We start from the raw sequence: 26906 nt of genomic DNA on the forward strand, positions 1-26906 counted from the left end.
TTTGTGAAGAAGATTTCATTATCGAGTAACAAGGAAATTATTGTATAATTAAATAAATTTGAAGGGCGTATATTATAATTCTTTATTATTTTCTTTTTTTAATTATTTCTTATATAAAAGATCATATTATTATGTGTTTTTCTTAAATGCCAAAAATATATTTAAGGATAATTTAACGTTGAAATTATAAAAGTCTAGTGCATTGAACCTCTTTTAAAGCACGTGGCGGCGGTTACAATGAATCGGAAAAAGAATACCACGAAGGATATAGTCGGCAATGCTAGGAGCGAACGGTTAATGGCCAGCCGATGGTCAAGTGCTTCCTCCAATCAAACAGCCGTGAAAAGGGTAAAACGAGAAAAAGAGTGTGTGTGCATGTATGTGTGAGGAAAAGAGAGAGAGAGAAAGAGAAAAAGAGACAGAAGAGCGGGAACGCAAAAGTTAATCGTCCACGAGGTGACATTTAGAGAGGGAAGCGAGGCCGCAGGTCGCGGGAAATAGATGGAGAATCGCGTAAAATGGAAGTGCACGAGCGATGGTGGTTGTAGGGGCGAAACGGGAGGGTGGGAGGAAGGTGGCCCGGCGGCAGGACGAGCAGAGCGAGAGAGGACCGGGAACGGGGCGAAGCGAGAGGACACGAAAGAGGGAGGCGAGAGAGCTGCATTGCAGTATCCGACCCCGGATAACGCAAGCACCATCTCTCGGTTTGCCCGCCGCGCGATTCCGATCGTCCGACAAGTAATTGGCTCTTTCTTGGAAAGAAAGGAACTCTCTTTCTCGCTATATTTATATACGTATATACACCCCTTAAAATCGCTCGTATCGCGGACACGTCGACCGGATGTACGCCGGACGCGAAGCTGATCGCTCGACGAAACAAGTTTTCCCGCGAAACATCCGACTAATCTATTATCCGATGTATGATATTGTAATCAATTTCGATTATTGTTAAATAATCCACGAGATATTTTCGAGAAGTTATATATATTTTCTCAAAATGACATTTTCCAAAAAATTAATTTTTTAAAATAACTATTCTAATGGAATATTAAAAGAGCGATCTAATTATCAGATGTGGAAATATTCATCAATCATTTAATCGTCAAGCGCTGAAAATGAAACGTTTCCTTCCCATCCTTCGTGTATCGAATTCTCCAAAGAATTCACGTCCTTCTTACGGTCTGAGTCTCCAGCATCTGAATCGCATCTGTCCTTGGTGTGTCTTTGAGAAGATTAGTACGAAAAGCCGGCTTCTTATCCCTCCCTCTCGAGATATTACTCAGTGTCTCACCGTGTCTCGGTAATGAATAAATTTGCCCGAGAAACTGGGATCCCTCGATGCGGCTTAAGTCGCGTTCTCGGTTTTCGGACGTAAGGGGGTCCATCTCTCTTCCTCTCTCTCATCCCGGAGCTTATCGACAGAAGTTATTCGTAATTGAGTCTTGGATAAGTAGTAGAGACTCGATGAGAACTTAGACTAAAGAAGATACTCTCTCCAAGTTTGTGATCTTCATTTTTAACTTTGCCGAATCCATATAGTGAGATAAAATATTGCATTAGCTAGCAATCACTCTTTATTCGCTGTATTGGAAACTTATCCTTGATTATGACGATAACTCTACATTCATTTCTGAGGTCATCCTATCCTCTTAATAAAGTTAAGTCTCATAGTTTAAGATCATTCATGGATGAATTTTAATAATGATGCAAGGAGAAAAGAGAGGAGGATAATTTCCAATGGAAGGAGAGATGGTCAAGGCAAACGCGAAAATTAATTTATATAAAGATAATAAAAACTAGAACGATTATAAACAGAAAATTAATTGGTATAAGATTGATTGCGTTATCACGTATTAAAAGCGGATCTGTAAGTAAAGGACGCTTGCGTGAGTAAATTTCAAATTTTCCGTTTATGAAACGTTCGTATGATTCGTGCATTTCCGCTGATATTTTGGCGGAAATGTTCCTGTCACGACGATAAATTTCGTTTCGATTAAGCGAAGAAAAAAAACTTTAAGAGAAAAATCGCGTTTTTACTTTGACAAACGACAACGACTTTTAATTTCTGTCTGTCTCTCTCTCTCTTTTTTTGTTTAACTCATTGACACGAAATTTATCCACGTGTTGTATACGTTTATATTAAAGAAATTTAAATAGAAAATTAAAAAAAAAACGCGCTCTCCGCACACACGATTGTAAATAACGATATTATTTTTTTATATCGTTTATTTGCCGGAAATTATCGCTTTTTTAAAATTTATTTTCGAGAAAGAGAGATTTCACATTCTTTTAATTCAAATTTTTTTTACAATGATCTAAATTCATTTATCCAAATATATGTTAGATTTTTTATCCTGACATTTTTACGCAATTTAGAATTCGCCAAAGAAGCTTTTTTTGTTACGTTAGTTTTGATGACATACGTGAAAGAAAGAGAAAACAATTGTAGTTAGAAATGATGCAGGGGTGAAATGAATTGATAATGGCATAATACACAAATGCTTGTTCCGATTTTCATTTCCTATTAAGTTGTTTGTTATTTTCCTAATTAATGTGCACATAAAATGACTAAAATTCAGTACTATTAATAAGATAACTTAATAATAAAATGTTAATAAATTAAGTTTAAAATATTAATAAGTTAAATAATATAATAAATAAAAATTAATAAAATAAAATTTACTTTAGAACAAAAATAGAATAAAAATACGCGAACAAATGTAGAATATTTAATTCGATATCTTTCTCGTAGACAGCAGAGCTTGAAAGAAACGATGATAGATGTTATTTTTAGTATTAAGAGCCTTTTACCAGCACGCAAATTTAGTGGAAAGTGCACCTATCTATAGTTGAGCGGAAATAACCCATGTAATGCCGTCTTCGTTCTCAAAACGTGGCAGGAGATATTTCGCGGCGGAACGAAATAGGAAACACGACGAATAAATATCAACGAGAGACGCCACTAAATAGTCCATCTTGTAACACGAGAAACATATTGCTCCCCTAATGCAAAAACAATTACCAGTACTTTAAAAATCACTTGCCTCTTAAAGGAGCCATAGGGGAATTTCTTCATCGCATCTTTCCCAAAGCTTATATCGTAGCTCATAGCTACGTCAATTTGATCCTTGACTTATCTTGATGGATCGGACAACATCGAGGAGCACCGTACGGTTCGAGTTTATTCCTTGATCGAATTTCGCTGAGGAAAGTTTTGAGCGAATAGAAAAATTTCGAAGAAACTGCGAAAACGAGGTATTCTTTGCGAGAAGAAGTTTTGCGCGAAGAGAGAGGATTCGCTCACCCAATTTGCTCGCCTTCGGCGTGTGTGATAAAATATAATGGTTGTCTTACGCATTATAAGATGATATTCTAGAGAGAAATACATTTTTCCGTTCAAGAGGGATCTATAAGACATCACTCGGTTTAGTTATATGCTTATCGCTATTCCTGACGCAAAGTCATGGAAGAGATAGGGTAAGGGTCGTTGATACACGTTTCACCCCTTTTCCCGCGTCAGCCCGTTTATCTTTTCAGCGACCTCCATATTTTGTATTATTCAACACGTTCCGCGTTATTAAATGCGACGCGCGGTTCCACGTTAATCTTTGCTTCTCGGCTTGTCCTCGAAGAGAGAAAGAGTGAGAAAAAGAAGAAGAGAGAGAAGGACGTGGGACACCGAAAGGTCATGAAGATAATAAAACTAAAGTGGTTTTGGAAGGACAGAGAGAGAGAGAGAGAGAGAGAGAAGAAGAAAGGGTGCGAGGGACACCCACGCATGCTCGTTACTGCACTCGGCCTGCTTTCTTTGCGGCTCGCATTGATTGCGAGAGGAGCACCTCTCGATATCGCGAGCAACTTGAGATGTCATATGAATATGGAAGTCGTCCAAATACATTCGTATACTACCTGGCACAGGGGATCGATGAAAATAGTAACGTAGAGAAATTTCTCTTTCTCTTTCTCTTTTTTAGTAGAGAGAGCTTCTGTAACTGGGTCATCAGATAGCCGCCCGTTATCGCTCAATACTTGCCGTGATTTAACGAACCAAGTTTTCGGAAAGAAAACGATAAAAGAGGAGGAAAAGATACGTTTTTATATATAACTTCTTTTTGGATCGCGGGGGACGTCAATCATTGCTGATCAGCGCCCCTCTATTCCTAATTTTTACTACTTTTTTACGAATACCATGTGTTCTGTTAGAAAAGCTCGAGAACGTAATTCTTTCGTCTTTTGCGAAAGACTGTATTCGATAAACGCAAATGACGATAGCTTGCTTTAGATTCCTTTAATGAAATGACTATTTTACTCTATTTGCGGTACCTAAATGAAAGAATGTACTCGCCTGGAATTGTTATTAGCCTGCGAAACAGTTTTCTGTAATACGTTTCACGAGACTCTAATTGTGTTCTTAACGTAAAACGTACAAATATACTTTCCAGATAAGAGAGCGACACTTTATATCGCGCGACTGAGATAACGACAAATTATCTACCATCACGTAACACGCTCTCTCCGCTGCTCTGGACCATTTCTGGTACTCGTGTCACGCTTAAAAATTCTGCTAATGGCTATACTTACCAATCGTGGGAGTAGGTCATAGGATATAATTCAGCCGGAATACAATGCGGCTTCTCGGGCGACAGAAAAAGGGCGGTTAAATCGAGCGGAATCTTGGCGAAAAGCTCGACATGACAGAGTTATACGTAGAGTGCTCTCAGATTAAATAATCAGAATGTGACAATACGTTTTGAAGTCATATATTTTGAATAAAAATAAGAAGAGGAAATTATACAAAATAGAGGGAAAAGAGAGAGAACTTTTAAAAATGTTTTATTAAAAAGCTCTTATAAGAAAGGGAGAGAATAAATTACAGCTAAATTATTCCCGTTCTCCTAGTTTTCCGTTAGTTTTTAATAAAGCACATTTTTCTTACCTTATACGTTTAAATGATTTTTTTTCTTTTCTCACATTTCTACTCGTGAAGTGTATCACGTCGCATTTTGATCGTTTAATCGAGAACACCGTACGCCGATTGCACCTATTACGGTAATATTCGGAACGATCTCGCGGCGACCGCGGAATCGTGCTCGCCGACCAGAAACGGAGCGCCCGGAATCTGCACCGATGACACGACGAGGCGAGGAGGGGATCGGTTAAATGGAACTTGGCTTAAATTTTCGACCGATATGGCCGATCCGACGACTGGATATCGTCCCAAGTTCACTCGCGGCCGAACAATTCCCGCGAGGATTAACGCGCGGTGAGCTCTTAATCCGCCACTGAGATAATGCCGCCATTGTATGCGAACGAAACACGCGTCGTCCACCGAAAGGACGTCTCTTGTGTGCCAGAAATATCTATCCACCGTGTTCTTACACTTGTATAAATTGTGCAAAATTGAGAAAACGATCTCTTCAAGAGATTTAAGTTCATATTGACTTTTTAATTCTTTAATTATGACATACATATGTATTATTTTTTTCATATTTTTTTGGTAAATTGATTATACGTAATTTTTATACATACGTGTATAAAATATATTGATTGTTATTCTTTTCTATGCGCATAATGAACCGTGATTAATGAGAGTTAATTATATCTCGCGATCGGAAAAGTTATTAAAGCACTCTAATTAAATATTTCCCGGATATGTTCGCAATTAGACTTGGGATGACGCTTCGTCATTTGAGAAAGTAGAGTGCATTCTAGCTTCTTCCGCATCGTCGACTATCGGTTTCCATCGGGAGAAACTTGAGTTTAATTACTCGGGCATAGTGTTCAATCGCGACACATGACCTGTCGACTAAATTTCGCTTGCATGAAAATTGCTTAGCCCCTCAGCAATGTCGAATGGGAATGGCCATCGTGAAATGCGTCTGTCAGAATACCCCGCAAATCAGTGGGTCACCATTTTCGCATTGAAAGCCCAATCAAAAGAGAGAGAAAGAGAAAAAGAGAAAGAAGGAGAGAAAGTGTGAAAAGCATTTTCCGTTCGTAATCAGAAAGTTCTTTTCAATGGCAGAGTAGCAGTCAGGTAAATTGGCGTTTTTCATTTGCCTTCTATGAAATTTTTGGGTCAACAAAGAAAGAGGAAAAAATAAAATTAAAACAAAGATAACAATTTTCCATAAAAGAAAAATCTGTCTAAAATATTTAAAAAATTCCCTTTTATAAGAAAAATAATACAAAATGAGAGAAATAACAAAATTTGAATCATTTAAATGTAATTCGCATTAAAAAATAGAATATAATATTCTTTTGATAAATTTGAAAAAGGCTTTTAAATACATGTAATTAATTGTTATCTTTTCCTATTTTCTCCTATTTTTCTCGATGAAACAAAATCGATAATCTTATACTATAACTAAAGAAAGAACTGAATTGAAGCTTACCGGTGCTCAGATAAGAGCTTATTCTCCAAGCTCGTCGTAGGCTCTAAACGAGATGAAAGGAAAAGGGAAAAGGAAAGATGGCAAGTGAGATCCTCAAGTGCATCTTCGAAGTAATTTAGTGGCCGGGCCCGAACTTGCTGAGTAGAGGAAAGTTTCCGGCATTGACAAGGTTGAAGGATACGATGCTTCAGCTTCTATAGTCGATGAGAGAGACGACATTAATCCATCTCCCCCAATACCCGATGATGAATTTGCTTAAATCGAAGGAAGCACGTTTTCCATCAAGAATAAACCCGCGTCGTCGCAAATGCCTCTGTGGGTCGAAAATAATTATGAGTTTATTGCCGCCTCACTCAAACTCTCTCATCTTCGGAGGGGTTTGGCATCCGTAATTTATTTTAGTTATTCTAACGCTTTAATAATATTAAAGGATGTCGTGCGACGTGATTGATGCCTTGATTATATTATAACTCTAGAATCAAATCATGTACGAGTTTTGAATAACAAATTCGGCATTTTTAGTCCTCTTTATATGCATCTCTATACTTAAAAAAATATAGACTTTTAGTTGTTAATATTAATTTAATAAATATATAAACAACTGCTTTGATTGTTCTAATTAAATTTTGATCGTGTTCATAAATATATGTAAAATAATATATATGCGAAATATAAATTTAAAAAATATATATATTTTTTGTACAACATATAAAAATATATATCTTGCGGATGAAATGTCGGAATATTACGTTCGGATGTCGCGGAAGATATGCGGTGAGATGGAAAGAAGGAAATGCCGATGAAAAAGATGATACTCGATATGATCGAAGCGCGCGATCTCTGCTTCTCGAGCTTCGACAAATTGCTCCATTCTTCAACGTGGGCGCAATCGAGACCACGATGTATGACTCCATCTCGAACTACGAGTTACTATCGATATTTCCCTTCTCTCCTGGTTTGCATCTTACAAAGGGAAAAACTAAGAACAATAATTTTCACATGCCCGATACACAAGTAAGATTTCTATTATTACTCTCATTCGTTGCTATTTCGCTCTGGAGTTTTATTATTTTCTCCATTTGCGAGGAAAAAGGAAACGGCGGTCTTGGAAAATATTACGTGATAATAATAGAAGGCTATTTTATATTATTCAGAGCGAGATATCGCGCCATTGCATTAATATTTTCTTTTCTCGTCCCTTTCCGAGAAACGAATCAAATCTCGTCCCTCGTACTTGACCACGGGAGAGTTGCAGGTGTTTCTGACCAATGGGGATTCTCACCCTCGACTCGCGGATAAACTGTCCAGGAAGTGGCCGCGGATTCCCTCGAGCTAAAACCATGTCAGAGACATCACTTGTATCCCTGTCTGGCTGAAATAAAATTACGCGATTCCGATCATCGAGGGACGAGAGAGCACCCACGGGAGAAGAACTTGTCAATCGACAAAAAATATTATTCTTCGATTCACTTCTCCCATTTCTTTCACCGTCGTCCATCTTGGCAAAACGATAGACGGTGTGACAAATCGACGCGGATAAACGATGAGTCCGAAAGTGTCACCGTGGATATTCGCTGAAACTGTGTCAGTAGTTCCATTGTGTCGTGAGCCGCTATTAAACGGGCGTCCTTAAAGCGTTCGTAAAACGCGATCTCGTCGCCGTCGTCGTCGTCGTCGACGACGATGATGCCGCGTCGACGTAGCTTGCCGTTATTGACGAGGCGCTGTGACCCGTATTTGGTAACTGCGCTCATCTACCTCCGACGCTTCTCCCTTTACAGTTACCATTTTGCTTTGGCATCGTCGTCATCTATCCTCATTCTTGGCATCATCATTCATGATTGACGGCGATTTATCATCGTCTCAACTCCGTGTTCGATATTGTAAAATTCAATAGGTCGATTCGAGAGATTCCGATCGGACGCATTATTTACATATAAGCCGAATAACCTGCAACCTAGAGCTTTGAATTACGAGGAAGCTTTTTAGAAAGAAAAATGAAGCTTTGGGAAATATTTATAAATATTTTATTTTCACGCATATTTTTATATAACACTTATAAAATATTTAAATTGTTCCTATACGCGGAAATAAAATATTTATAAATATTTTATTTTCAGCTATAGGAACAATTTAAATATTTTATACGTATTATATCACTTGGCGAAACATGGTGGAAATACCGGTCTCGTTGTCAAGTCACTATAGATTTAAATTCACCACGATTCGACGATGAATTTCTCGATACAGGAATATAAAATCGACTTGCAACTTTTAGAGGCTTTACCGATGACTGATGTGCATAGTTGAATTAATATAATTCAAAATTTTGGTATAATTCCGAAATATACATGGACCACTTTAAAAAAGTCAGAAAATATAGAAGCACTTTAATATTTATATGAAATCTATCTCAATATACTCTATTTTTCTATTTTTATGCTTCAGAGAAACCAACAATAAATTAAATATTTTTATTCTATTTTTTATTCTATTTAGAATTCTCTAGATTGATTTTTTATTATTATATAGCATTATTTTTATTTTTCTACACAACATATTTTATTATCCATTTATAATCTATTAAAATTTATTCGTGATCGATTTATAATATATCAATCAACAATCCATTTATTTCGGAATTATTTCAATTTCGAATTTAATTTTGCGAATGCTCGTATAAAATGCAAGATGTCGCATGATGCGATATCTTTAAACGCCGATGTTACATTACGTGTCACGAAATGTCATAGAAATGTCTCTCGAACAGGACGAAACGTGCAAAGTCGACCAGATCTCTTCCATAACTCAATTTTCCATAAATTTCTGACATGAGTTTGAGATTAGAGGTCGAATCTCTGTCCTACACTGACCGTACGCATGACCACATATCCCACGCGTGCAAAGGATTTTCTATCCTCCCGAATGTGCGCCCCCTCCTGAAAAGCTCGTGAGTCGACTACATCGCTTTTGCATTAGCCGAAATCGGGATACGAGCGACCGTTGTTTTCTCTCTTATGCAAAACTAGACGCTTTTGCCCGTTCGCCGATGGATGGATACGTCGTAGCGAGGTAAGAAAGAGGGAGATATCGAGGTTGCGAGAGAAATGCGAAAGAGAGACGGATGAAAGGATGAACGCGGCGGGGGATGAAAAAGCAGAGTGGTGGCTGTGCAGGATCACGTGGGCGTGCACCTATGTATCGTCAGCCATCTTGGTAGTTTAAAGGCTTCCCGGGGCTCCATGTCCGGACAAGGATAACTAAAGCTCATCTCGTTTATATCCCGCGTAGCTTCATAGCGGGCGATGAGTGAAAGATCTTAAGCGACAGGCGTGGACGACATCAAATTTTCCACTTCGTTTTCCTTTACAGGCTACGAATTTTTTAGCGGATGATTTTAAAAAATTTAATGCTGATAAAATTAATGGGACTAATAGTGGTAATCTTTTTTCCCATCGTCAAATGTCGTAGAAGCTATATTTTCTGAAAAAGTCGATGAAATTTTCGCAAAACGAATACGAGTAGCACGCTTCGTAAAATCAAGCATCGTAAGCTCCACGATATTCCCATAAGAGCGATCCGTAGTATCTCGATCGTTTTCGAATCTTATGAACGTCACGTAAACGGAAAGCAATAAAAGACATAGGAAGGAAATATCGAAAAGGTCTAGCTTCGTACCGCGAATAAAACGAATTGATATAAACTGAAAAAAAAACAATAATAAAAACGTCTTCCGAGAGTAGTTGCGTCACCATTTTTCGCATTTTGCGAGACTTGACATTTGCAATATCTGCTCCTCGTTTATCCTTCCTCTTTTTCATATTTTTTTCTCTTCATTTCTTTTTCTCTTTCTCTCATTCATTTTGTCTCACTTGTTCTGCTCGTCGTAATTTTGTATTTTTTAGCAGTTTAAGATAGTCTAGTAATATTCGCGCATTTTTACTACTGATTTATTTTCTTATTTTTTTACGCGAATCATCATTTTATATTACTTATATCATTTTTATAAGATCTGATATAAATTAAATGGCGACGCGAAAAATGGCTCAATCACGGGAAGAAATTAATATCAAATTTAATCTTTGTTTAGAAATGTGTAAAAAAAATATAACGTACAGAAATATAAATATTCTGCGGCAGAAATATCTTCCTAGGCAAGAAGTTCTCATAATACGACACACGTCGTATTTTAAGGAGAGAAAAGTGTAGGACGTATAATACAATTAAACCCACACTCTATCATGATCACACACACTCCTATCTTGTGATTTTCATCAAGGTTATATCTTCGTCTTCTCTCCTTTTCCCTTTCTCTCTTCCCCCTTTCTATTCTCTTTCCCTCCTTATAATCATGACGGATCGTGAAACGATCGTCGGGGAAACTTACCAGCGCGAAAGGGATCACCGTCCAGAATTGTGCCAAGTAATAAACCACCATTGTATCTGCCATCTCATGTCAATCGATTTCTTTCGACCGACCTAGCTCCTCTCCTTCCCTCCGCTTTTTTCCCTCTCGATTCCTCGATACATAATCCGAAAGACTCGAGATTTGCTCGTGCAGGAAATAGCTCGACCTTGACCTTTAACCGCCATCCCGCAATCTCCCGCCTAAGAGTGTCCCGAGGTAGTGGCAATGGGAAGGGTGGCTTCAACCCCTTTATCGATCCGTCCATGTCTCTCTCTTCGTCTCTCTCTTTCTTTCTCTCATCTCTTCCTCTCTCTTGAGGAATCCCTTGAAAAACTGCGAAAGACGTAGTTTTTAATGATTTCCGAGAGCGTTATGAAAACCACAAACCTTCCGGTCGACGATCGAAAAAGAAGCAAAAGCGCTAATGAAGTTCTTGGAGTCGGCCCAAGTGTTGCAAAGTGATGCAAAGTTGTCCTCTTCAATGCAGATCTGCATCTTTGTTTTTCTTTACTAAAAAAAGGCGCATTCTATTTTAAAAACCAGGAGACAATGTCTGATTTAAAAAGAAATTATACATACGATTCATATCTTTAACAAGTAAATGATTTTTTGATTGAGTACAAAGTATTTATGTATATCATAATTAAAATGTGACTTGCATTAATTAATTGAAAGAAATTTTAACAAGATATAGTAAATATGTACGATAAAATTGAGAGAGAAAAAGAGAATGTTTTTTTTATTAACATATGATATCACGCATAGAGTTGTAGGTGTCGTTGGAAAATTGATAAAATATGTGACTTTTAATAATTCCTTTTTTTCCGGCGCGAAGAAATGGATTTTGCAGATGACGCGACAGTGTGACTCGTAAACGATTTGCCTTTTGTATTTATAACGGACGTGTCAGCCGTATTCAAATGCCGCTGACAGCTTTGTACATTCGCCGAAACGCGATAGCGTATGTGTTTTTATAGGACATGTATCACATACATTTACGTAACGCGTAATTTCTACTTTATCCATTGAATGTGACGTGCCCGTTACGTCCCGCGTTAAAAGAGATGTCATCGTCGTCTAGGGATCAAAGTGTCATTCAACGCAATGCGTTTTATACAAGAGTCAGAGGTTCTACGGCTCGTAAAATGCGCGCAGGAAAATATCACGCCCTGCTGAACAAACAGAGAGGGAAAATTTCGATTTTTATTCTCATTATCATCATCATTATTATTATTCACAAATTTATTTGATGCCGACAAATGAAATATACAAGAGAAGCGCACAGATAATAACGTAACTGCGAGTTTATACGATGGAGTGTAAGAGTATATTTATAATGAAATATTGAGCAATAATAAAATCAACGAGAGGCGGAATAATCATAAGGATGATCTTTATCGATCATTCGTCGCTCGTTTTTACAATGTTTTCCTTCTCGTCACGCAATCGCGACCCCCGATTACGATAATAAAAGGCGGTATCCCCCTCGTCCCCTTCTGAAAATTAAACGCGATGCGAGTTATTCAGCGGGGAATCTAATTCGGTTTGCTCGATATACTATCCGGGGCTCTTTCAATATTTTATCAACTTCGATGCGCGCGCGCGCGACGCTCGTCGAAGCGGTCACCGCTTAATTTGCACACAGGAACTATGCGGTGCATCCGTTATGCGCATAACTAAACTGTTCGCACTTGCCGCTGCCGAGCGGTAACGGGCCGAAGCGCTATCCCGGAAAGTTTGTCAATTAATCCGCGTGATCCGCCCACAAACGTAATGCGGCACGAGAATTATCGCCGATAACGCGTTAGACTTGCTTATAAACGCCGACGACAAATGCGTACATTTTATCGCTGCTATTCGTCATTAATCGATCAGTCCGATTCGATATTTGCTGGAATGTCAAAATTTATCTGTACAATTTCAATTCAAAAGAAATTGCATTAACATAGGATTTTTTTAAAACATGAGAATGGATGAAACATTTGTTACTTCTTATTGGAAATATATAATATTTAATGTTTTTATTTCTATTTTCGCATTTTTTATATTTAATATCTACATTATAAAATAATTTATAAAATAATATTTTTTTCATATAAAACTGAAATAAAATTAAAAATAAATAATTAATTTCTCAATAAAAGAATAGTCTTCATTAAAATTATTCTTTCTTGAGAAATTTTCTTTGCAATATTTAATAATTTCCTCACAGTTTAATTATAATAGGAAATTCAATTATTTAGTAATTATTCCAAGAATTTAGAATGCGTAGGTCGTAGAGCTATAGGAAGACTCGACTCTGCATAGTTTACCGTAGAAAGTGGAACCGATTATGCGAATGCTAAATATCGACAGACGATTATAGCCCCGCGTGCGCGCGCGGGTGGTTTATTACAAGGATCTCTTTGAAGAAAAGTGCGCGCACGGGGAGAAGGGGGGAAGGAAAAGGAGGTCCGATGGCGGAACCGCGAATACGGCCATCACGATAATGGGCCTCCGTGTCGCTCGTTGTTATAATAATTGTAAATGCAAAACTACGTTCCACTACCACCACGGTGGTTTGCCGTTGTCGTCGAGTTTCTTTATGATAATACGAGTATTGTCGAGAAGATTGTCATCTTGGCCTATGACTTCCTCATTGGCTGCCCGGGCAACGAATCCTCGACGTGCCCACAATCTCGTCGTAAATAAGCGGATGTTACGCGTTTCGCGATGAAATATGATGACATGTTCGCAGCGCGCGCGTTCCATCAAGCGAGACGTTCTTCTTCCCTGTAATGTCCTTTAATGATTGAAATTTATGTGAAACATTAGTCTCCGCTGTATCGAGAAGCTTTAGAAGAAGAAACGTCTCCAAATTTGTCTCTTTCTTTCGTCATTTTGATTGCCGAATTTCTTTATGATTTTAAAATGTTACGTTTACATGTATGAAAAATGTAACTTTGTACACAAAAAATTATCATTCGATTATTTTCCATTGAAATTGTTAAATATTTAGAATTATATATTTTTTACTATTTAAATATTAAAATAATTATTGGAAAAATTAAATATTAGGATTATATTAGAAATATTTATTTTTTTCTTGTTGAAATGTTAGAATTTTCCTCTATTCGTTCGAAATATTTGTAAGAATATGAGAGTGAGGCGAAAAAAAATCGAGACATTTTCGTTTTCATTGCTCTCTTTTCCGAAAGATATATATCTTTTTCTCCATGTATTTCCTCCCTTAGATTTACCCACCGATGACCCAATTCACGAGTCAATAGATAGGCAAGTCACCATATCTTACAACTATAGCTCTCGGCGATTCGATGCGAGAAGAGAACATCATGTTCGTCTTTCTACGAGAGAGTATTTTCTGTCTTCTGCGACGAGTAAAAATAGAGAAAGCCTCTCTTCAATGGGGTTGTGTTGAGAGAGAGATAGAAGAGTGGGAAAAAGAATAGGATGGGCTTGTATTAGAGGTAATTCCTTTTGTGGGGAAGATATAAGAACGAAACGGCTCCTTGCGGATTAATATCCAAGAACGATATTTATAAACGGCCGCATCTCGCCGTAAGTCCTCCTGAAAAGGGGAAAAAGCCGCGGAGATTAAGCTCTTGTTATGGAAAGAGAAAAGAGAGATCAAGGGGGAGGGGGCGGATGAGGCGCAATTCTTTCTCGTATACCTGTTTCGTTCAGATTACGGTAACGGCTGGACGCTAGATTGAAGTGGAAGAATGTTACGCAAGACTGAAGAAAAAGAAATCCGGAGCGTTATAGAATTTCTATGAAATCGCAGCAATACAGGTTTTATTGATTTCTATTGTTTCGCTTTTTAATCCGGATGAATATCAGTGTGATATTAATCTTTTTTTTTTCTTTTTTTTAAATAAATAATGAAAAATGAGAAAATTAGAAAAAAAAATTTTTTTTATGAATTATAAATTATCAATTATTTTAGGAAAAATAAATCATTATTTTCAGTAAAAATATATATAAATGAACAGAGATTTAAGATTTGACGCTATATTCATCTGAATTTTATAACTATAAAAATATCAACACTGCTATATTTAATATCAATTAATACTAATCATTTAAATATTTATATTGATATCGTTAGTTTGACATTAATATTAACATTGTATAATTTATATATAAGTTTTATATTGTCTTATATAAAAAGAACCTATATCATAAAATTTATTAATTCTATTAAAAGTGCACCATCTTTTCTTTTCGCTATTTGTTATCGATAAACCTGGTTCTGGGATAAATTCAGTCTCTTGCGCACGCCGTTGAATTCATAATATAATTTTCTCGTTAAACTAGATCAAAAATGAGAAATTCTATCGGAACAAGATGTTCCAAAGGGAATTTATTACGATCCGCTCCGTGCAATGGTCTACATCTTTGGGATTTAATAAAGATAAAGACGCCGCTATATCATTAAATACGATGGTCGATTAATTTTAATCGATAAAAGAACATTGTTGAAGGAAGATTCCGTGTTTCTTCCGTTTTACGTTTATATATTTATGACATTTCGTTTGTCATTATATTTTAGAATGCAACTGAATTATTGAATTTGTCATTAAAACCGTTAATAAACCCGTTAATAAACCCGTTAATAACTGCTGAACTGGAATGTCGCCGATCAAATGACATGATTGAAAATCAATTTATAGAAAACAATAATAATCAACCTCATGTATGTTAATTTACATATGAATTCTATGTAATGCTAATACTATGTATAGCAATTTATTATAGAAATGAATTGATTAAATTGTATGTTAACATGTCATGCGTTAGAACAGCAAATATGTAACTGTTACTAAATAAAACCTAGATATAATTATTTAATAAATATTAATTTTCGCATGTGGATTTATAATATCTATTCAATAAAATAGGAATTTTTATCGAGTATCATGTTGTGTAGCAGAATATATTTGTACATATACATTTGTACACTATCTTACATTTTTATAATATGAGTTGTATAATTATTATCGTGTATAATCGCGTAAGAATTATTAATTTAGTGTAAATTGCGAGAAGTAATTAAGATTCCTTACGTGCGATGACGATGGTATCGTCTAATTCGTTATTAATTGAATGAGACCGACGATGAGCCGTCGTTTGATGTAGTTACTAAGACCAGTACGGAAATATTCATTCGTGAATTTACCGGTGAATATCGGTTTGATCAAACGAGAAAGCTCGGAATAAGGTCTCATTATTTTTTAATACAAAACTACGACGACACCAGAAATATTACCTATATTTCGTGTAAAATTGTCACGAATGGATTAAGCCAGAAATAAAATCGGATCTAGAGAAGATCTAGTAAGATTTTTTAGATCGTGCAATTTTAGTAGCAACGCTTTTTTATTCATCATTTAATTGATTTGGCAGATTAGAACGCGTGAATAAATTCCGATAGTGATTTAAAAATTTCTTACTACGTCGATTATTTCATGCGTTTATTTTCAATTTGCTTTTAAATAGTCGATTATTATTTTTAATTATTTTATGAATATTTTATTAAAATTATTAAAATTATTTTATAATATTAAAACATATGATATTTTTTACTCCGCGTTTGCATAAGGAGGTCGATATAATGCATTGCTTAAAATTGATATAGAATCAATTGAACCACGGACAGATAGGAATCTCAAATAACATTCGCGCGAAAGTATCTCTTTAAGTCAAACGTTTACGAAGAAAAAAAACGAAGAGATTGTAAGACACTTTGATACGAGTATACGAGTTAATGCGAAAAATTTCATTGCAATTTGCGCAATGCTTTTAAACATTCCTACGCGCTTCGCCCATTTTCGAGCACCGCAAAACTCTTTTTGTTCTTTGAGACGTTTATTGAATTGTATATTTTAAGCGAGCGGGGAAAAAGAAGAGGACAAGAGACCGCAAGGACGCAGTCACAGCTTTCTATCGTCATCTCAGATTTTACCAATTTTAATACAATCACGCTCATCCTCCCTTTTCCCCGAACATACTCGTTATCGATTTACGTGCAATTATAGTCATCCGTGAAATTTCATGTTGCCCTAAAATAAAACATGTTTAAAGATGTCGATGAGTAACCGTTATCGCAATGTCATCGCAATATTTAACTCCTCTACAAAAAAAAATAATTTTCACATTTTCTGTTCCACCTGAATCTTTAAAGTTGTGTAGAAAAAAGTATTTCACGTTAATATTACGTTTATTTATTTGAGAAAAAAATGCCTATAATATAAAACATTACATTGCGATTTCGTTTTTTTCATTACTCCATTTCCACCATTACCATCTAGTTACATCGTTTCTCTCTTAGTTCTCTACCCGAGACAGTTACAGCTCTCTGCAGATGGAAAATCCTTTCTCGGGCGGCCGCAAACTTTTCTCGTCGCTGCATCGATTAACGCGCGCGCACGAAACTTTTGACCTTTCGGCTCGCCTCGGACGAGAACGTTGCACACAAGGAACAGGGACATTGCACGGGGAGACATTACGCGATTTTCCGAGGGAAACTGCACGATGCGGAAAAAAAAACGCCAACAACGGAGTCGTTTGTGCGACGCGACGATACCGCCGATCGAGCAGCCGATACCAGGCGAGAAATTAATTTCGAGACGCCGTAAATCGAGGCTCTCACGCTGCTCCGGTTTCCGCCGTCCGCGCATCCCGGGATTAATTGCTGTCGCGCGTGGTGATTAGAAGCGCCGGAGCCGGCCGCCCCCGTGCTCTGATCCGCCGTTATGAAATATCTCGCCGTTAGTATGTGACGCATACCGCGTCGCGCGATAACGGTGCGTGTGTAAACAGGTTGCATGTCGAGTATGCGTGGTACACGCGTGCATTCCTGCGAGAGCCCGTGCACAATCGGCTGTGAAATTCCCGACGGCATTGGCGCGCGGGGGTGTTCTCGCGAATTTTCGAACCCCTCGAGGAGAATCGCGGGATACTTTCGTCCATTCAAAGTGATCTTGTACCTCGAGATTACATATGTCGTCTATTGTTGTGTATATTTATTTGGTAGCCGATTATGCAAATTAAAATTTGTATATTTTTTATTTTATCTTTTTAATAAAGTAATTTTGATAAATTAGTGAGATTTTTTAAATAACGCCAACAAAAAATTATCAATATTACTCGAAATTCGATAGTTTGCTCTTATCAAGGATCGAGATATTTTATCAGAAATTATTATTCTTCGCGCGTGTCTTAAATTATTAGCATATCTTTATATTTATAGACATTCCGATAGAATACGACGGAGGTTTACGGTTAGATCGAGAGATCGAGATTCTACGCAAAACGTGATTCGAGCTCGCTTTCGATGCAATCTCGCCGACACGATGTCGATTTTCAATCTAACTACATACACGAGAACGTGTTCCGGGAGTCACTTCGAAATAGGATGGAGGGGAAAGAGGCGACGGATCTTTACGTCGATTCGCTCTCAACTCGCTGTTTGCTCCGTATTTGGGGTTTATCGTAGGTGTCCTTTTGCGAGCCCTCCCGCCTCCCTCTTTCCTCGTTGAATAGCTCCCGACTCGCCGCAGCATCGAGTTTCGAAACTCATCGTCGTCTTATTGATGAGAATCTTCTCCATTGGATGGAGAGCAGTCGAACAACGTAGCTTCGCGACTTGTCCCGGAATCGATAAAATTCATTTGATGCTCGGTGCAACGACGGCGCACGCGATTACGCGAGCTTAGCCGCGTGATGGAAAGCAAACTTTACTCGAGACTAGGGCGTTGTTTTCAATAATGCTCGGAGAAGATGTAACAGCTCGATAAACACGCACGATCGCAAGGTTCTCATTTCCGTATCTCTTCTTTTAAAGAATTCGAGTTTATTAATAATTTGAGATAATTGGCCTTAAAATTTATCAGGATTCCTCCCCCCTTCTCTTTTTGTGTGAGTGTGTATAAAGTTTGGTTTTTAAATGTTATGCATTTATATTTTTAAATATTACATTTATTTTTTTAAATAATAGTTATAAAAAATGTTTCGAATAAATTATTTTGTTTAAGAAGTTATAATATGTGATAATAATAAATAATTTTTAATAGTATTTTAAAAATTAATAAAGATTATATAAAAGCAACACAAGTAATAATATCTTTTATGAACGATAATTGAAAATCTCACTTTATTGCACATTATCGAATTTGTTATAAAATATCTTACAAAACTGTAATAAAATGAATATATTACTCCATTAAAAAAAATAAAACTGTTATGGCATTCAATATTTGAAAAAAAAATAATTAAAAATGTTTGTGTAAATCTTTTTAAACAAGATAATTTTTACTATTTAAAAAGGAACTGAGTGTACGCTAACCAAATAGAATATGTGTGTATTTAATAACTTTGAAAACTGTTTAATAAACTTTGAAAGAAACGTTTAATTTTCGAATCGCAATCCCGACCAACGAAACACGCTCCGGGATATACAGGTTAATTAGTATATCCCGGAAAATGATTTTAATCGTGCGAATATACTTCGGAAATTTAATTCTGCCATATGTTGCGCTTTTGACAAAAACGCGTATGAGATTTTGGAAATATTCCACCGAGATATTTCGGAATAATCCAAAAGTTCGACGCAATGCTTATTTTATCTGCGTATCGATGTATATTGACCAGCTCACTGTGTTAAAATTGATATCAGTATTGAGCATGGAAATAACGATCGGCGATTCGTATCGTCACGCGGAATGAGTCGCTACCAATATAACGCCAATGTCATTGTGTCGGAGAGAAGCCTTGACCCGGTGTAATATAAGAGCGATCAACATTGGAGCAGCTTCGGCAACTTCCCTCCTGCCTCCTTCTCCTAGATGAAAAAAACGACGATTCCGATATAATTCTGAATTCGTTGATTATTAATGCCACGATAGTAAAATCACCGAACATGCCAGGAATAGTTGCAATTTTTAATATGTACAATTTCAGATCTCTCTTAAATTGAATCAATGAAAATTGTTTGATGAACTGACTAAAGATTTCACACAAAATCAGTGAATATTTCGTCAATCTTTAGTGAAAATATTTACACTTTGCTCTTTCCTTATATGTTCTATTAATTATGACAGTAAGATTTCGCTGATAAATCAATAATAATGATATATATTTGCAAGACGTAGTTTTTTTCATTTATTTTTGTAATTTTTTAGAAAAAGCTTGCATACAATGTACATATGGAATAAAACGCATACAACTGGTATTAAAATATTCAGAATTATATGCATATTGGATTTTTTTACTCTCAAAATGTGGTAAATTTATAAAAAATAAATTTGCAGTCAGAGATATTTCTTTAACGAAATATATTGCTATAAATTTATTCCACATATATAATATATTTTTTAGGCACATTGAAAAATATGACAAATCAAAACTATCATTATCTGATCTTCTCAGTGAAATTTCATTAATTTGCTATCTTTATAATTAAGATCATCAGTGATTAAACACTGTTTTTCAATGATAATGAATTGATTTCGTTTAAAATATATATGTATGTGTATTATCGCAATCGCGATAAATTCAATAATCTATAACACATTTGTTCACTTTAAAAAGTGAATACGTTATCAATTTTCAGATATTCAAAATCAATTTCCTCAGAAACAAAGTTTGAATTTTATTCTTATATTTTCAAATATGACATATATTTGTTTAAGGTATTAATATTTCACAAGGAAAATATTCGTCATATTTAAATTTTTTTTTAGCGAAAATTTGTCCAAAGGAAAATAGTCATCTCGCAATTTCGCGGTGTACCGATTAGCACGGCCATGTTTTCGCCAATGGCTTCCCTTCGCAGGCGCTCCCGGGCTCCCGCCCGGCTATAATCCCAAATGTCAGAGTTCAGTATAGCGTAGTTGATCAATATTGCCTCTTCGAGCAACTTTGAAGGATACGTTTCTTTTATGTATCGCGATGGATATACTGGCTGATCTCGTGGCTCGCTTCCACGTTCCTGATGGATATTGCATCAATCGAGGCTCTCTAGCGGGCGTCATAACGGCCGATGATACTATCGTTCGAATCCGCAGGAAATAATCGCCGCCATTACAGGACGTAAATCAAGGCATAAAGGATCCACGGAAATTAAGGAAGTTTCGTAATTACGCGTCGCGCAGGCTGTTCACTAGTGAATTTATACGCGAAAGCCGCTCCCGTTGCTATGAATACGATCGACGTGAAAGCGAATTTGTCATTTTTGCGTGGCAGAATGTTCTCCATGAGCGTGAATCGACGATGATTGTAAAATTTGAAATTAGAAGAGGACTTTCCGATATCTACGAAACAATTTTATCATCGCGATAATTCGAAAAATTAAACTGCAAGGCCGGAAAACTGTCAAGTACATCATAATTAAAGTATGTTGTTCGCTGATATCGAAGAAAAAAGTATCGCGAAAGTTTCCCCCGGTAATTTATAGCGGAAGGTAAGAAAATTGAGTTAATACGAAATTAATTATACCCTCATGACAGATTCTGACTGAAACTACAAGCCATCTATTAAGACGGTAATTGAGTAATTAAAGTCTATCTTAAGCTCTGAAAGTTGTGCTTTTCGGATCTTCTGAAATTTCTTCAAACGGAAATTGAAGACACATTTGTATGTGTTTCGTCAATGAAAATGAGGTATATTTATATTTATGATAGGTGACAATTTGAACAATCTTTTAGTGAATATTATTATTCTCAATATTTATCATTTTAATCATATGTAAAAATATATAAATAGTAAATAGTGAAATGATTTCTCAATTATATCAAGATACACACACACATACATTGTTGAAAGTTTCAACGTAATACGATAGTCTGTTGAAGTCGATAAATAGCCGCGTAAAATCAATGCAACTATTTCTGTCAACATGCGAATAATTAATGACCGTACGCGATGGTATTTACGCGGTGCCCGCGTTTATCGCAAATACATTGATCCGCTGTGTTGTAACCGGGAGAGCTCCGGCGGAAGGGAAGGAGAAGGATTACATAAATATACCCTGCGAATATTATAAATTCATCACGACGGATATTTCAAAGCGGATATTTCAAGATCGGTGAAGTTGCGCGAGTTGATGCGAGTGTCGCGATCAACGCATCCCACACGTCGAATCTCGAAAGAAGAGACGAGCGTCTCTCGAGCGTGCTCCGAGTCGAGTTTCCGCACGAGCATATGGCGCGGTTTGCGTACGCGTCGGTGCGGAATGACGCTGACCGCGGAAACAGAATGTCTCCGATCTTGTCCCTGCAAGGACGAGGTCGCGAGTGCGACCTAATCTTTCCTCGCCCACCCCTCCCTCCGACTCTTTTCCGCGACCGCGTTACACGCGAGCCGCCCCTAACAAGGCTCTCCCTTCCGCCGGGATGGAGGGGTCTTTCTCCCTCCCTGTTCCTCTTTCTCTCTCTCTCTCTATACACGTACACGAAGCTGCGGAGTGCAGGTGTACCTCCGGGCTGCGGTGCACCGTCGATGCATCGCGCTTGCACCCCCGAAGCGCGAGGGAGAGTTCAGGAGGGGGCGCTGCGATCGTGGGGGAGGCCTGCGTGGGGGAGAAAAAGGGGGGGAAGATGGGGAGGGAAACGAGCACATAGAGAGAATTTGCTTTCGTGTCCCAGTAGCACTAATGACCGCCATGTCACCCCCTTTCCGACCTCCCCTCTTCATCGCGAGTCCCACCAACTCGCCCTTGCCTTCTCCCCCACCGATCGAGAATCGCGCCCCGCCGCGCGGCGACGCCCCTTGCTCTCCTCTCCCTCTCTTTTTCTTCTCACCCCTCTACATGGACACACACACACACACACACACGCACCAGTACAGGATGACTCGAATTACGTCACAACACCGAGAGCGTGCGACCTGCTACTCTCCTCTTCCCCTTGCCCTCTTCCTCTCTCTCTCTCTCGCTCTCCCGGAGAGGTACCTATCGTTTTACCTTCATGTACTCGACTTCCCCGCGCGCGACCCTCTTCCGTCCCCTCCTCCCTTCTCGTCCCGCGGTGGGACACTCGTATACGCACGATATATGTGGCGCTCTATATATCTATTCCGCTGTAGCGGCCAGCGCTCGACAAGACCGAAGGGAAGCCGCCAGTCTCCGCTGGTACACCGAGCTGCGTGTTACTCTTCCTCGTTCGCGCTTTCGCTTTTGCAGATTTAAAGAGAGAGATAGAGAAAGGGAGAAAGAGGGAGAGAGAAAGAGAGAGAGAGAAAGAGGAAGAGGGAGAGAAGGCGATAGAAAAGTCGACGAAAAACGCGAAAAGGAGAGTGCAAAGACAGATAGATAGATAGATAAAGACGGAGAAAGAGAGAAGGAAAAAGGCTCTCGCATCCCTTCGTCCACGTAACTACGTCCGTTCAGAGGCACGCGCGCGCGAGTAATCACTACACGCGTGTAACACACGGGATCTCTCGCGGGATATTTCTCTAGTAGCAGGTGCGCGGGGGACCGCAGGGACGGATTTACAGGGACGTGTGTGTGGGTGCTTTAACCGGCGACCCCGAGGAGTAACACGTACATTACAGGTGTGTATGCATCGCGTTAGGGCGCACGTGTATCGACGTACGGCAATTGTGCCCGTTATGTGTGTGTGTGTGTGTGTGTGTATGTGTGTGCGTCTCTCGCATGTATGTGTACGTGTGGCGAAGGCAAGGAGTAGACGAGAGAGCGTGTCGAGATACCTCGCGGAGATAAATGAGACTTTTTTTTCCTTTCGACACCTTTTCCCCGAGCGGACTTTTTAATTGCATCGCACGGCATCGTATCGATCGTATCGCGTATGACTCTCGGTCGACGTTGGTCGCCTCAATCGATAGCATCGTCCGTGAACGTCGCCTTTTTTTCTTCCCTCGCCTTAATGAATTATTAATGTCATTAAACTTTAATGGTATCTTAATTACGTTCCGAGTTATTAGACGACGAGGCGAAGCGACAGATCTCGACGCCTGTCGTTTGATTCGCGTTCGCGATACTTCGAACACTATCGAGACACTAGCGGAATTTTATTTTGTTCATTATTGTTATTGTCAAGCATGGAATCTGGAAAACTTGTTACGAATCCTGCACCGTCGAATCGCACGCGTTAGTTTGGACTCACTTTTGTTCGATTAATTCAATTAAAAACCCATCTGTTGTTTATACCTTGCCGAAAGATGCTCAACGCAAATCAGCTGATCGATGTACATTTCGAATTCTTGAACGAATCGATTCGTACTAATTTTATCACGCGTGTCATTGTTTACACCTCTTGCAGCCTGATTTATATGAATAAGAATCCAGATATTAATGCAATTTTTAGTTGATTAAAAACGATGATGAGACTTTGAGAATTAAATACATTGACTTTCAAAATTCACGCTATATTTTATCGACATCTCTCGTTTGTTTTTGCGAATTTCGTCTCTCGTTAGGTGCACGTGATCCAGCTGAGGGGTTTCCTTAAAGGTCAATGCAAGCGTCAAAGCGTGCATTAATCATATTAGATGACCATTGTTGATTCTGAGAGAGATTGTCGCCGAGTGTTAACCTCATAATTCCAATCTTGTGTATCGTTGGATCTAACTGTGGAATGAGCGTGCCTCTTTAAAGATGTGAGTAGCGCGTTTCCACGCATTTCAACCTTGCCGTTCCGAAGTCGCCATCACTTAGGCAATCCGAATTAAAGCTTTTGCTCGAAAACGCATGGCTCTTCTACTCTAATCTTTGCGATTTTTCTCTTATCCGAAAGTTCTAATTAATTGGAAAATATGAATCTATTAGACGACGGTATAATTATGTAAAATGTGGCTTAAATATATAATAATTGAAAATCAAATCAATAATAATAGAAATTTACATTAAACATACAGTAAAGTTACTTACATTTTCAAAATTATTTGTCTGAAACATGAGAAACAAATAGATAATATAAAAAAAATTTATAATTTAAAAAAAAGTAAAGATATAAAGTGCATAGAAATTAGCAAGAAATAAATGAAAAGGAAGAATATGTATAAAAAACAGTAATATATATATGTAATATATGATATAATATGTAAATAAGAGTAAAACCAAAAAGAGATATATAATATTTTAGTGAAAAAGATGGTTTAAAAAATTAAGAGATAAAAGTTTTTTATATGAATTTGCATTTCGAAAAGTGTAATTGGTAAAATTATGCTATAAAATTACGCTATATATTATATATTTTACTTCAAATAACCTATCGAGTGATGCTTAACTACTTAACGTATCCGGCGCCCTCGTTACGTCGTGAAAACTGTAATCAATTTCTTCGGGGTACCCTTCTGCTCCTGTTTACTTTGACTTTGCTCGAACGTCCTGTGTAAAGCTCCCTTATGGATCGCGCGCCTTGCCCTTTCGCAAATGTCTCATAAATATTGACTTACAGTCCTGAGTAAGGCGTGAGGATCGTCATTCGTGCTTCACGGTCGTTCGACGTATCGCTCGTAGTTAATATTCGTGTTGCACGCGTATCACGATTGAGGATACTCTTTGCGAGGAATTGCAAGTTAAACGCAATGTGTGTATCCATTACATAAAGCCGTCGTACATTAGCCTTATATTACTTGTATTGCGTTCGACCGATTGATATAAATTACAATTTTTTCTTCCAAGATATGAAAGAACTCAATCTGACAATGAGATCGAAAGCCTATTTTGTAAAGCAATTCTTTTTCAATTTTATATAAAATGAGATTGAAATTTTTTTAAAATATTAATAAATATAGTAATTTAATTAAATATATAATTATGTAATAAATTAAGATTGTAATTGTATAGTTTATATAAAAAGATTATTATTATATTTAGTTTATATAAATTGTGCAAATATTTAAAGAAATTTTTAATTATTATTTTAATCTATTTATTAAATATTGAAGGTTTAAAGTTTAAATAATTTAAAATCTTTATTAGAATATATTAAAATAATTATTAAAAATGTGAATTTATATTAAATATTATTTCATATATTTATATATGAATATTTTTTCAAAATATAAATAGAATTATAAATATAATAGAATTATATTTTTTTAAATTGATATTAGTTTATTAAAATCAATTAAATTTAAATTATTAGATTGAGAAAAAATATTATAATTATAATATTAAAGTAAATATTGCTTGCAAAAATTTCCTTTTCATTTATTCATTGCTTAAACAGCATTGCATTCAAGTGTTGCACATTTTGCAATGATACGATAACACATGGAAAATTAATTTAGACCGCTAAATAGCTTGATAACACAATTCCTCTGGTTGACGTACCATCACTTTCGCTCGTGATCCATATCTACTACAAGATCGTGATATGATCGCGCCGGTCGTGAGTGGCGGATTTAAATTTGGCATCAGCGTGCCGTCGATTCGTGAGATTCGTCGTCGTCGTCGTTGTCGTCGTGTGTTGTGTCAAAGATTGCGCCTCGCCGTCAGGTGTTGTAACTGGCCCAGATTCCGGTTAATTTACCAATGGACTGCCTCGCGCAAATATATCCCAGCAGCTGCGCGGATCGATTTCGTAAGTTCCGCGACGAAATCGCAATCGTGCTTATCCCCGCGAATCGACAGTCGAACAGCAAAATGCTCGATCGTTCGATCGATTTACGGGACACGTATTTTTTTTCTTAAATTAATTTTTGGAGTAAAGCTCAACCCTTTTTACTCGCAACAAAATCGCAAGCTTTCTACAAATGTTGACAAAATTATATTTCATGTTGTTTGGCGAATTTTGCGCTAATAATTATGCCAATTACGTAATTGCTGGTAAATTATTACGACAACCCAGTCATATCGATGATCATTTTCTTTGCTTGTTTTTTATCATCGTTAACGTTACGTCACCGAAGACGCTATTACGAGGATCCTCCGTTGTTTAAAGTCGACTTGCATGTCTCGTCGAGGCATTTTCCCGCGTTCGAATGCAAAGAGATATATAAAAGAATAGGACTATCCAGGAAAACGTCGAGGCAACGCGATTAATTGTCAGTTAAGTAATTGCAATTACACAGTTCCACCGGAGATCGTGTTTGTTGATCGTGCATGTTGACGTCTCTTTGCGGAACAAGGAGAATTG

General features: G+C 37.4%; 1 protein-coding gene across 1 annotated transcript in view; it reads left to right on the plus strand.

The window, feature by feature from the left end:
* The first annotated feature begins 22908 nt into the window (after positions 1-22908).
* Positions 22909-26906, plus strand: part of LOC145967849 (uncharacterized) — a 74581-nt gene continuing 70583 nt past the window's right edge. Inside the window, exon 1 of the mRNA XM_083092860.1 lies at positions 22909-23355. The gene's annotated coding sequence lies outside the window, so the exon portion shown is untranslated. The remainder of the gene's footprint in view (positions 23356-26906) is intronic.

The sequence above is a fragment of the Camponotus vicinus genome, unplaced genomic scaffold (assembly GCF_025532165.1).
Source record: "Camponotus vicinus isolate PSW18456_S1 unplaced genomic scaffold, iyCamVici1.0 SCAF_3, whole genome shotgun sequence".
NCBI lineage: Eukaryota > Metazoa > Arthropoda > Insecta > Hymenoptera > Formicidae > Camponotus > Camponotus vicinus.